The sequence below is a fragment of the Chiloscyllium punctatum genome, chromosome 31 (assembly GCF_047496795.1).
Source record: "Chiloscyllium punctatum isolate Juve2018m chromosome 31, sChiPun1.3, whole genome shotgun sequence".
Taxonomy (NCBI): domain Eukaryota; kingdom Metazoa; phylum Chordata; class Chondrichthyes; order Orectolobiformes; family Hemiscylliidae; genus Chiloscyllium; species Chiloscyllium punctatum.
The window spans coordinates 6,022,963-6,036,181 of NC_092769.1; the positions used below are offsets into that span (position 1 = coordinate 6,022,963).

Sequence of the window (13,219 nt, forward strand, 5' to 3'; positions counted from 1 at the left end):
AACGATCAGATCTTAGCAAAGGACTCATCTTCATCCCCCTCCGTCCACTCATCAATGAATTTAATACATGCCGTGACGTCGAACAATTCTTCTGTTGCCTCCGTCTCCGAGCTTACTTTCACAATCAAGACTCCGGCCCACCTTCTGAGGACCCCTTTGCCCATGTCCAACACACTGCATCCACCTGGACACCTCGCGCTGGCCTATTACCTGCCCTCGACCTCTTCATTTCCAACTGCCGCCGGGACATTAACCGCCTCAACCTGTTGTCCCCCCTTCCCCACTAAAACCTCTCACTCTCACAATGCACAGCCCTCCAATCCTTTTGCTCTAATCCCAACCTCACCATCAAGCCAGCAGATAAAGGGGGCGCAGTGGTAGTCTGGCACACTAACCTTTACACCGCTGAAGCCAAACGCCAACTCGAGGACACCTCTTCCTCCTGCCCCCTCGACCATGACCCCACACCCCCATCACCAAACCATCATCTCCCAGACCATGCAGAACCTTATCGCCTCAGGAAATCTCCCAGCCACAGCTTCCAACCTCACAGTCCAGGAACCCCGCACTGCCCGGTTCCACCTCCTTCCCAAGATCCACAAGCCTGACCACCCTGGCCGACCCATTGTCTCAACATGCTCCTGCCCCACTGAACTCATCTCTACCTACCACGACACTGTCCTATCCCCCCTAGTCTAGGAACTCCCCACATACATTCGAGACACCACCCACGCCCTCCACCTCCTCCAAGACTTCAGTTCCCCCGGCCCCTAATGCCTCATCTTCACCATGGATATTCAGTCCCTCTACACCTCCATCCGCCATGACCGGGGCCTCCAAGCCCTCCATTTTTTCCTCTCCCGACTTCCCCAACAGTACCCTTACACCAACACTCTCATTCATTTGGCTGAACTGGTCCTCACCCTTAACAAGTTCTCCTTTGAATTCTCTCACTTCATCCAGAACAAGAGGGTAGCCATTGGAACACGTAAGGTCCCCAGCTATGCCTGTCTCTTTGTTGGCTATGTAGAACAGTTGATCTTCCATAGTTACACCAGTACCACTCCCCACCTCTTCCTCCGCTACATTGATGACCGCATTGGTGCCACCTCGTGTTCCTGCGAGGAGGTTGAGCAATTCATCAACTTCACCAACACATTCCACCCTGACCTTAAATTTACCTGGACCATCTCTGACACCACCCTCCCCTTCCTACACCTCTCCATCTCCATTAATAATGATCGACTTGACACTGATATTTTTTACAAACCCACCGACTCCCACAGCTACCTGGATTACACCTGTTCCCACCCTACCTCTTGCAAAAATGCCATCCGGTATTCCCAATTCCTCCGCCTCTGCTGTATCTGCTCCCAGGAGGATCAGTTTCACCACACAACACACCAGGTGGCCTCCTTCTTTAGAGACCACAATTTCCCTTCCCACATGGTTAAAGATGCCCTCCAATGCATCTCGTCCACAACCCACACCTCTGCACTCAGACCCCACCCCTTCAAACATAACAAGGACAAAACGCCCCTGGTGCTCACCTTCCACCCTACCAACCTTCGCATAAACGAAATCATCCGCCGACATTTCTGCCACCTCAAAACAGACTCCACCACCAGGGATATATTTCCCTCCCCACCCCTTTCTGACTTCCGCAAAGACCGTTCCCTCCATGACTACCTGGTCAGGTCCACGCCCCCCCACTACCCACACTCCCAATCTGGCACCTTCCCCTGCCACTGCAAGAATTGCAAAACCTGCGCCCACACTACCTCCCTCACCTCTATCCAAGGCCCTAAAGGAGCCTTCCAATTACCTCAAAGTTTTGCCTGCACATCCAGTAATATCATTTATTGTATCCGTTGCTCCCGATGCGGTCTCCTCTACATTGGGGAGACTGGACACCTCCGAGCAGAGCACTTTAGGGAATATCTTCGGGACACCTGCACCTCTCAGGCCTCTCGATCCAAGATTCGGGATAGTTTCAAGATATCACAAGGCATCGACTCTAACTTCCCTTGTCCCTGAGCCTGCTGAGTCACGCCTGAATCAACTCTGCAATTGGGAGGAAGGGGCTGGACTGGAGGACCGAGCAGCGGCCGGTCCGCCAACCAGAGTGAGTGAGGAGCGGGACCAAAGCATTCTCGGGGTTGAACGCTTCAGGATTGGTCAGAAAGCAAACTATTTTGCAGAATTGATCATCCTCACGACACAGTGGAGCATGACACCTCTCCCATGAATCAATGTGAGATTTTTAAGAAATAGTTGAGATGTGAATCTGATAACGTACATTAGGGAGATTTAAACAATCCTGAGAGAAACACATGGGTGATTTTGAAATAGTGTAGGGGGACAAGCTGAGAATAATTCACAGGTCGGTTTACACAAGTCGAGTAAGAAACTTATTTTGAAACTCCCAGAACAATTGGTAATTTACATATCTGGCTAGCATGGTTAAATTGGATCGATCAATCTATTTGCATATAAACCACTCAATGATTGCAACTCGACAGAGCATTTGTTAATGACTATTATTTCACCCATAATCCTGTGCAGTTATGAATATTGTCGATAAACTCACTGGCAATCTCAGACGCACGCGCAGTTTGGTTTCCATACAGAGCATGCGCACTGTCACATTGATCAGGTCACTGAGAAAGATAGACATGGAGCTGCTTTCTCCGGCAGCGGCTGCGATCAGCTTCAGAGAGCGGCGCTCAGAGTTGTTGTGTGGGAGCCAAGCTGGGAGAAAGGAGCGGAGAGATTTCACAAGTCCTGGAATCAGGTTAAAAATAACTCGAAAAAGACCCTCTAGGCCCGGGTAAGGAGACGGCGGTCTCTGATCAGGGAAGGGGCCCAGGGTCACGGCCGCCATTTGTTTGAGGGAAGAGTGAGCGCTAATGGCCGCCATCTTGAGAAGGTCAAGGTGCAGGAGGGCGGGGCTCTCGGGGTCTGTGGAACAATCAGAGGAAAGGGAAGCCCCATTGTTATTGATTAATCCCACGAACACAGCTTCACTGGGTGATCCTACAGGAATATCCTCTCTCAGTCCTGCTGGGATGTTTCACCCAGTCAGAACCAGCAGCTCTCCTCCTCTCTCAGCTCCCCTTCTGTCCTTCCTGCAGCATCTGGCCCCTGGAACATTGAGCTGCCTGTCCTGTCCCTCCCTCAGCTGTTGTTTCTGTAATACCTGTGATATCCCAGTCCCATCTCAGATTACTTCACTAAAGACAGGAATGCATCCGATGGATTTTTATTAACATCAGCAATTGTTTAATACTCAATTACAGGTTTTTAATTACATCATTTTTGAAGCATTTACTTCACATTCAACCATTTGCAATGGTGGGATTTGAACCTATGTCCAGAGAACACTTGCTGAGTTTCTGGATAAATTGTCACACAATAATGCCACTAGGCCATCACTTCACCTGCTCACAGTTTGTATATCACAGTGCAACATGAATCAAAACTCTTTCTTCCTGCACAATTGTTTGACACGGCACTCTGGTGATGTGACTCAGTACCTCTCCATGTGGTATCCCTCACTGTGTGTGTCTAATTGCAGCCTCTGTCAGCGTCTCTCACTTTTGAAGCTACTCCAGATCATAAGCCAACAGAATTCTCCACTCCAGAGAGATGAGGCAACACAGGTCAGGATTTTCCAGATCTCTGTGGGCTCAGTGCCATTCTGTATGTGTAACCTTCAAAGCATTCGTCTAATTTCCCATTTTGCCTATTTCTGTGTCTTCTACAGGTACCCATGGTGTTCTTGACTCAATAGACTGGCCAACGACTGGTTGGGACGATGGTTGGTCAGCCAGAAAGACAAAGTCAGGGAGGTCGGGAGTCTTCAATAAATCCTGCTGCCAGGTAAGATCATTCCAGTGCACAGAGCAGAGGGATCCAAACATCAGCTAACAAGACATGACATAGAGAAAGTGCTGCAGGGGGAGCACAGTACAGACACACCCCAGGCTCAATCACCACGCCTGCTGCAAGTTTTGTTGTAATGAGACAGCATCGAGAGTTCCCAGTTATCAGTCCAGGCCTGTGCTTTCTTAGGGAGCATCAGAACAACTGAGGGGAAAGCAGGCCTCCCACGAGAGGGTGGTAATGCTGCCTGGGATCTTTCTGTTCCCTATTCCCTCTCCAACACTGTATCTATGGCTTGTATTGATGACCAGTGTCTTCAATCATTCTAACTCCTATAACTGTTCCTATCTCTGTCATCTCCTCCCCTCTCACCAATTATTTCACATATTTGAAACCTCTCATCCAGATGACCATTCGTATCGCTGTAACTTGCTTCAGTCTCTACAACATGCCTTGTCTCGATAGTCTCCTCCTCCATGAACTGGAGACATCGGGTCTGTTTCTGTGCGGCATGACTCTTCGGCTGAGATTTCCTGAATGGAATGAGTCGCATTTGCCTGTGTTTGGCCCATATCCCTTCAAACCTTCTCCTCTCCATGTACCTGCCCGAGTGTCTTTTCCGTGTTGTAATTGTACTTATTTTCACCATTTCCTCTGGCAGTCCATTCCATCCATGCACCATCCTCTGTGGATAATGTTGCCCCTCAGCTCCCTCTTTAAATCCTTGTTCTCTTACCTCACGTTTATGCCTCTAGCTTTGGACTCACCTACCCTTGGCAATTTACCTTACTTAGACTATACATAGTTTCATAAACCTTTATAAGGTCACCCCGTGGCCTCCTCTGCCCAGGAGAAATATTGACGACAGTGTTACCAATATCTCCAACTCATGTTCTCAATGCTCTGACCAATGAAGACAAGTGTGCCAATTGCCGCTTTCAACACCCTGTCGCCCTGTGATGCCAGTCCAAGGAACAATGTAACTGCACCCCCTGGTGTCTCTTTTTTTCTAAAATACTGCCCAGGGCCCAACCATTACCCGTGTTAGTCCTCCCTGGTTTGTCTGAACTAAATCCAATACCTGAATTAAATTCCATCTTTCATTCCTTGGCCCAGTTGATTAACATCCCCTTCGATAACTATATTCTCTGCCCACTCTTCCACTAATCTTGGTATCCATAAACATACTAACAGGGACACCTATATTTTCACTCTAGTTGTTTATGTAAGTGGTGCACAACAGTGGTCCCAGCACCAGTCCTTACAGCACACCGCTGGTCAGAGGCCCCAGTCTGAACAACAACCCTCTCCCCCCACCCTCTGTCTCCCACTGTCATCCCATTTTGTATCCAGTTGGCTAGCTCTCCCTGATCCCTTGTGATCTAACCTTACTAACCAATGTATCATGTTACACCCTGAACAAGGGTTTGCAGAAGCCAGAAACAACGTCTGTTGCTCTGCCTTCATCTATCTTTTTGGTCACATCTTGAGCAAACTCCAGTCAAGTTTGTGGGACATGTTATCCCACGCACAAAGCCATGCTGGCTGTCTGTAATTAGGCCTTGTCTTTCCAAGGCCTACCTCTCAGAATGACCTCGAACAACTGACCCACCCTGATGTCTCGCTCATCAGTCTGTAGTTCCCTGGCTTTCTCTTGCAGCCTTTCTTAATTAATGACAAAAGATTATATTCATAGTCGGAGTCATACCGCACTGTTCAGTTAACGCTAACCATACTCTAAAACGGATCTCATCCCACCTGCCTGTTCCTGGGTCATATCCCTTCAAACCTTTCCTATTCCTGTACTAATCCAAATGTCTTTTGAACGTTGTAATTGTCCCCATGTTCACCCCTTCCTTAGGAAGTTCATTTCACACACAACCCACCCTCTGTGTAACAATGTGCCTCATGTCTTTTTTTAAAATGTCTCTCCTCTAAACTTAAAAATGTAGTGCCTTGTCTTGAAACTCCCCTGTCCAAGGGGAAATATAACTCCCATTAACTCTATCCCCCTCATGATTTTATAAACTTCTATGAGGTCATCTGTCAACATTCAGGTTTCAGTGAAAAATACCAACCTATTCAGCCTTTCTTTATACTGAAGCCTTTTGTACCCAGCCACATCCCAGTAAACCTCCTCTCAACCCTTTCCAACTTAATAATATCCTTCCTATAACTGGGCGACCAGAACTGGACACAGTATTCCAGAAGAGGACTCACCAATGGCCTGTATAATCTCAATGCGACTTCCCAACTCCGATATCCAAAGGACTGAGCAATGAAAGCAAGTGAGGCCAGCACCTTTTTTTAAACTATCCTGTCTCTCCATGTTGCAAACTTCAAAGAATTATGTAGCTGAACCCTGAGTTCTCTCTGTTCTACAACACTACCGAAGGTTTTGCCATTAATTGTATAAGTCCTGCATGTGTTTGTTGTACCAAATGCATTTCCTCGCATTTATTCAGATTGAACTCCATCTACAGTTTTTCAGCCATTCACACATTTCATCAGGATCCCTTTGTAATCTCAGAAAACCTTCACTGTCCACAATGCCACCCTCCAGTCTACCTGCCTATCACACATAGCTCTCTATGGTACAAATATATCTGCTAGGGGGCCTACAATTTCTTCACCAGCTTCCCACAATGTCCTGAGATCCATTTGATCAGGTCCTGGGGATTTATCTACCTGTGTGTTTTAAAACCTTGAGCACCTCCTTTTCTATAATGTGGACTCATTTCAAGACATTGAGTCATAGAGATGTACAGCACGAAACAGGCCCTTCGGACCAACTCCTGCATGACGTTTCTAGTCACATTTGCCACAATTTTGCCAATATCCCTCTGAACCCTTGCTATTCATACACCCATCCACATGCCTTTTAAATGTATTTCTATCAGCCTCCACTATTTGCTCTGGCAGCTTATTCCATCCACTCTGCGGGAGCCAGTTGTCCTTTAGACCCCTTTGAAAAGTTTCCCTTGCCTGGGGAAATGACCTTGTCTATTGACCCTGTCGATGACCACCATGATTTTAAACACCTTTTATCGGTTAACTCCTCAGCCTCCCATGTTCAACTGGAAACAGCCCCAGCCTATTCAGGCTTTTCCCTGAAGCACAAACCCTCCAACCCTGGCAACATCTTTGGTCATTTCTTCTGAACCCTTTCATGTTCCACGATATCCTTCCGATGGCATTGAGACCAGAATTACACACAGTATTCCAATAGTTGTCAGGCCAAACACTGTTTAGTTCCCTGAGCGCCCCAGTCTTTATCCACAGTAAGTTCCAAAGTGACATATTTGTTTTGGATCTTGTCGTTTCACACATCGTTGCCTTCATTGATCATTAAGGAGACCGGGTTTGTCCCGAGCTCTTCTTTTGCTCTTAATACACTTGTAGAGTCTCTTTGGATTCTCCTTAACTGTCTCTGCCAAAGCGATCTCATGTCCCCTTTTTCATTCCTGATTTCCATTCTAAGTGTATTCCTACAGCCCCGATGCTCCTGAAGGGATTCCCTTGAGTCAGCCAGTTATATCTGACATGTGACCCCTTTTTTTCCTTGATCACAGCCTCGAATCTCAGCCAGTGTTTCCTAATTCAGTCAGCATTGAGCTGCACACTAACAGGAACACGCTAGCCCTGAACGCTCCTTTTATCTCGGGTTTAAAATATTCCTACTTGCCAGACTTCCCTTTATCTGCAAATAGCCTCCCCAGATCTACTTTAAAAATTCCTGTCTAATACTATTTTGCTCCATTGAATAACTTTAACTTGTGGACCAGGCCTGTCCTTTTCCATCGCTATTTTCAATCTAATACAATTGTGGTAACTTTCCAAAGTGCTCCCCCACTAACACCTCAGTCCCGTTCCCTGCCTTGTTTCCCAAGGGGAGGTCAGGTTTAGCCCCATTCTCCAGTTGGGCCACTTACATAATGACTGGGAGTTTTCGGAACACACTTAACAAATACCTTCCATTCAAATGCTTAACTTAGTAGCAATCCCAGTCCAGGTTTGGAACAGTTAAGATCCCCTATCATTACAACCCTATTATTCTAAGAGATATCTGAAATCTCCTGACATGTTTGCTCCTCCATCTCCCATTGCCTATCGCTGTAGTCCGACCGTAGAAAACTAATGACCAATTTTTATTTCTCGGTTCCACTAATATCGTTTAACTGGGCGATTCTACATGAATCCTCCCTCTAGGTACTGCTGGGATGTTTCCCCCCAATCAAACCCACCAGCTTTCCTCCTGTTGTGCCTCCTGTTCTATCCTTCCTGTAGTATCTGTCTCCGGAACATTGAGCTGCTGCTCCTGTTGCTCCCTCAGCTGTGTTTCTGTAATATCTATGGGATCCCAATCCCATGTTCCCATCCATGCTCTGGGTTCATCTGCCTTATCTGTCTGGCCTTTTGTATTGAAATAACTGCAGTTTAATCCACCAGTTTTCCCTAATTGTCTGCTATGTCCTTGCCCTCCCTTGTCTACTTATATTCTTCTCTTGAACATTTGTACCAGCCTCAACTTTCTTTCTGGCCTTACGACTCTTTGGGGTCACACAGCCCTGCCAGACGAGTTTAAATCCCCTTGAGCAGCTCCAGCAACATTCCCCACCAGGATGTGGGTCCCCCTCCTGCTCCCAGTTCAGGTGTATTCCCCACCCTGTCTACCTGTGCTGACACCTTCAGACATCCAGGGACTTGCCCACCAAGGTCCCTGTGTTCCTCAGTACTCCAGGAGGACCTACCATTCATGATGGATATCATTCATTTATGAGATTTCCCACAGTGTATTACCTTACAGTGATCAGAAGTAAACTCGGTCTGTCATTACTCTGCTCAGTTTATCATCTGTTCGATATCAGACTGCAGCCTGAGTCCATCCCCCTCACTATGGACAACACCCTCACCTTTCATGTTATCTGCAAACCACTAATGATTCCTTCTGCTTTGATATCCAAGTTATTAATGTATGTAACAGCCAGCAATGGCTCCTGCACAGATCCCTGTGGTACACCCGCTGGGCAAAGGCTTTCAATCACAAAACCAACCCTCCACCAATTGTGAACCCAATTCACCAACTTACCTTGTATCCCATGGGCTCTTCCCTTTTGGACCAGCCTTCCGTGTGGGACCTTGACAAAGACCTTAATGAACTCCATATAAACCACACCATCTGCACTGCCCTCATCAATATCAGAGGACAGTCATCGAGCAAATCCATACAGACAGTCCCTAATGAAATTGCGGGGGTATCCGTTTTTGGCGAATACATTGTATAGGTGTTCTTCTTCCTCTTTTTGCAGTTCTGGTGTACTGCAGTATGTTGTGGCCCTTTTGAACAGTGTCTTGATGCAACTTCTTTTGTGTGTGTTGGGTTGGTTTCTTTCATAGTTCAGGACTTGGTCTGTGTGTGTGGCTTTCCTGTATACCTTTGTGGTGAATTTTTCATTCGGTGTTCTCTGTACCGTCCCGTCTAGGAATGGGAGTTGGTTGTCCTTTTCTTCCTCTCTAGTGAATCGGATTCCTGTGAGTGTGGCGTTGATGATCCGGTGTGTGTTCTCTATTTCTGTGTTTTTAACGATTACAAAGGTGTCATCTACATATCTGACACAGAGTTTGGGTTGAATTTGCAGTAAGACTGTTTGTTCGAACCTTTGCATTATTGCTTGTGCTATGAGTCCAGAGATGGGTGAGCCCATGGGTGTGCCGTTGATTTGTTCATATATTTGGTTGTTGAATGTGAAGTGTGTTGTGAGGCCCAGGTCCAGTGGTTTGAGTATGCCGTCTTTGTTGATAAGTTCACCGTCCTGTTGTCTGTTCTGTATGTCCAGCAGGTTGGCTATTGTTTCTCTGGCTAGGGTTTTGTCGATAGAGGTGAACAGTGCCATTACATCGAATGAGACCAGGGTTTCTTCCTTGTCATGTGTGTATTTCTGATGATGTCCAAGAATTCCTGTGTTGACTGTATAGATTGTCTGGATCCGCTGACCAGGTGTTTCAGTTTCTGCTGTAGTTCTTTAGCCAGTTTGTGTGATGGTGTCCCTGGTAGTGATACGATGGGTCTGAGTGGGATGGCTGGTTTGTGCACTTTGGGTAGTCCATAGAATCTGGGGGTGTTGTTGCTTTCAGTTTTCATTCTCTCTAGTTCAAACCTGGTTATCTGTCCGTTTTTTTTGTAGGTTTCTCAGTGTGTTGTTTATCCTATTGGTGAGCTGTGGGGTGGGGTCAAACTCCACACAATTTCATCCACAGATGCCTCGGGGAAAGACAACAGAGTGAAGACATGCCACGACCCAAAGGACTAGCCACACTACCATATATCAAGAACATTTCTGAACTGACAGCCAGACTACTGCAACCACTAGGACTCATAACAGCACACAAACCAACAGCCACTCTCAGACAACAACTCACCAGAACGAAGGACCCGATACCCAACATGAGCAAAACCAATGTAGTGTACAAAATCCCATGTAAGGACTGCACAAAACACTACATGGGACAAACAGGAAGACAGTTAACGATCCGTATCCATGAACACCAACTAGCTACGAAACGACATGACCAGCTATCCTTAGTAGCCACACACGCAGATGACAAGCAACATGAATTCGACTGGGACAACACTACTATTATAGGACAAGCCAAACAGAGAACATCCAGGGAATTCCTGGAGGCATGGCACTCATCCACAGATTCAATCAATAAACACATCGACCTGGACCCAATATACGGTCCACTGCAGCGGACAGCTGGAACTTACAACCGGAAGCGGCAGATACAAACCACTATAGTTGCCGGAGGAAAGATCACAGAAGCGCTTCACAGGAGGCTCCCTGAGGATGTCACCTAGACAGGGGACGAAACGTCTGCAACACAAATTCCCAGCTCGGTGAACAGAACCACAATAATGAGCACCCGAGCTCCAGATCTTCTCCCAAACTTTGAAGCCCTTTCGACTCTACAAAGCTCCGTCATGAACAATCCACCATCTCTCTATTTCCTTTACCTTCTTCAGTGTCTCCAACTCTCGCTGTATCTTCCAGTAACGTTCTTTAGTTACTGCAGGTCTGCCTAGCTCCCCAGATAACCTGTTTCATCCCCTACAGCTCCCTCAATCACTGTAACACCCTCTGCTCTGTCTAATCCTCCCCTTCCCCACTGTCTTCCAGGCACAACGGCGATCCTGTAAGAGAGCAGTGTGGAATGGGGTGTAATAAATCTCAGCTGAGGCTTGATGCCTACCCCCTGGGAATCACAAGGGGAGAGAACCTGAGAGAGAGCAGCACAAAACGGGAGAATATAAATCAGCAGCGAGGGTCAAGGCCGACTGGGACTTGGAGTTGGATAAAAAGCAGAGCACGAGCCTCGAAATCAGCACCGAGTCACAGAGGGAGGGACCGTGTGAGGGACCAACTTGGAGCAGGAGCATGAGGCTGACTCTCACCTGGGAGAATATAAATCCGCACTGAGGATCGAGGCCTAGTTGTACCTGGGAGTCACAGAGACGGTGACCCTGTGAGGGAGCAGACTGGAGTGAGAGCTGGACGATGATATGTCCGAGGAGACACATCACTGTGTGTGCACGTGTCCCTCCATTGTTCTGTGTATATGTGTGTGTATGCGTGTGTGTGTCCCCTTCCCATGCTGTGTGTGTGTAATTCTCCTCACTGTGTGTGTTTTGTACCTCCCTCGTTGTGTGTGAGCATGTCCCTCCCTCACCATGTGTGTGTGCGTGTCCCTCCCTCACTTTGTGTGTGTGTGTGTGTATCCCCTCTCGCTTTCTGAGCACATGTCTCACCCTTGCTCTGTCTGCGTGTCTCAACCTCGCTGTGTGTGTGTGTGTGTGTGTGTGTGCGCGCGCCCCTCTTGCAGTGTGTGATGGTGTCCTCCCCTCACTCTGTATGTGTGTGTATGCATATTACTCACTCACTGTGTGTCCCTCCCTCGCTGTGTGTGTGTGTGTGCGCGTGTGTGTGTGCATGTCCCTCCCTCGCTGTGTGTGCATGTCCCTCCCTCGCTGTGTGTGCATGTCCCTCCCTCGCTGTGTGTGCGTGTCCCTCCCTCGCTGTGTGCGTGCGTGTCCCTCCCTCGCTGTGTGCGTGCGTGTCCCTCCCTCGCTGTGTGCGTGCGTGTCCCCCCCTCGCTGTGTGCGTGCGTGTCCCCCCCTCGCTGTGTGCGTGCGTGTCCCCCCCTCGCTGTGTGCGTGCGTGTCCCCCCCTCGCTGTGTGCGTGCGTGTCCCCCCCTCGCTGTGTGCGTGCCTGTCCCCCCCTCGCTGTGTGCGTGCCTGTCCCCCCCTCGCTGTGTGCGTGCCTGTCCCCCCCTCGCTGTGTGCGTGCCTGTCCCCCCCTCGCTGTGTGCGTGCGTGTGTCCCTCCTTCGCTGTGTGCGTGTGTCCCCCCCTCGCTGTGTGCGTGAGCGTGTCCCTCCTTCGCTGTGTGTGCGTGTGTCCCCTCTCGCTGTGTGCGTGTGTCCCCCCATCGCTGTGTGCGTGAGTCACCCCCCTCGCTGTGTGCGTGAGTCACCCCCCTCGCTGTGTGCGTGAGTCCAACCCCTCGCTGTGTGCGTGAGTCCCCCCCCCGCTGAGTGCGTGAGTCCCCCCCCGCTGTGTGCGTGAGTGCCCCCCATCGCTGTGTGCGTGAGTGCCCCCCATCGCTGTGTGCGTGAGTGCCCCCTCACTGTGTGCGTGAGTCCCCCCCTCGCTGTGTGCGTGAGTCCCCCCCTCGCTGTGTGCGTGAGTCCCCCCCCTCGCTGTGTGCGTGAGTCCCCCCCCTCGCTGTGTGCGTGAGTCCCCCCCCTCGCTGTGTGCTTGAGTCCCCCCCCTCGCTGTGTGCGTGAGTCCCCCCCCACGCTGTGTGCGTGAGTCCCCCCCCTCGCTGTGTGCGTGAGTCCCCCCCCTCGCTGTGTGCGTGAGTCCCCCCCCTCGCTGTGTGCGTGAGTCCCCCCCCTTGCTGTGTGCGTGAGTCCCCCCCCTCGCTGTGTGCGTGAGTCCCCCCCCTCGCTGTGTGCGTGAGTCCCCCCCCTCGCTGTGTGCGTGAGTGTCCCCCCCTCGCTGTGTGCGTGAGTGTCCCCCCCTCGCTGTGTGCGTGCGTGTCCCCCCCTCGCTGTGTGCGTGCCTGTCCCCCCCTCGCTGTGTGCGTGCCTGTCCCACCCTCGCTGTGTGCGTGCCTGTCCCCCCCTCGCTGTGTGCGTGCCTGTCCCCCCCTACACTGTGTGCGTGTCCCCCCCATCGCTGTGTGTGCGTGCGTTTCCCCCCCTCGCTGTGTGCGTGCCTGTCCCCCCCTCGCTGTGTGCGTGAGCATGTCCCTCCTTGGCTGTGTGCGTGAGT

General features: G+C 49.7%; 1 long non-coding RNA gene across 1 annotated transcript; it reads left to right on the forward strand.

Moving 5' to 3' along the window:
- The first annotated feature begins 2,670 nt into the window (after positions 1-2,670).
- On the forward strand, positions 2,671-3,892 carry LOC140456792 (uncharacterized). Its single transcript, XR_011953128.1, has 3 exons — positions 2,671-2,794; positions 3,578-3,662; positions 3,767-3,892. It is a non-coding gene; the product is annotated as an uncharacterized lncRNA (long non-coding RNA).
- Positions 3,893-13,219: the final 9,327 nt, after the last annotated feature.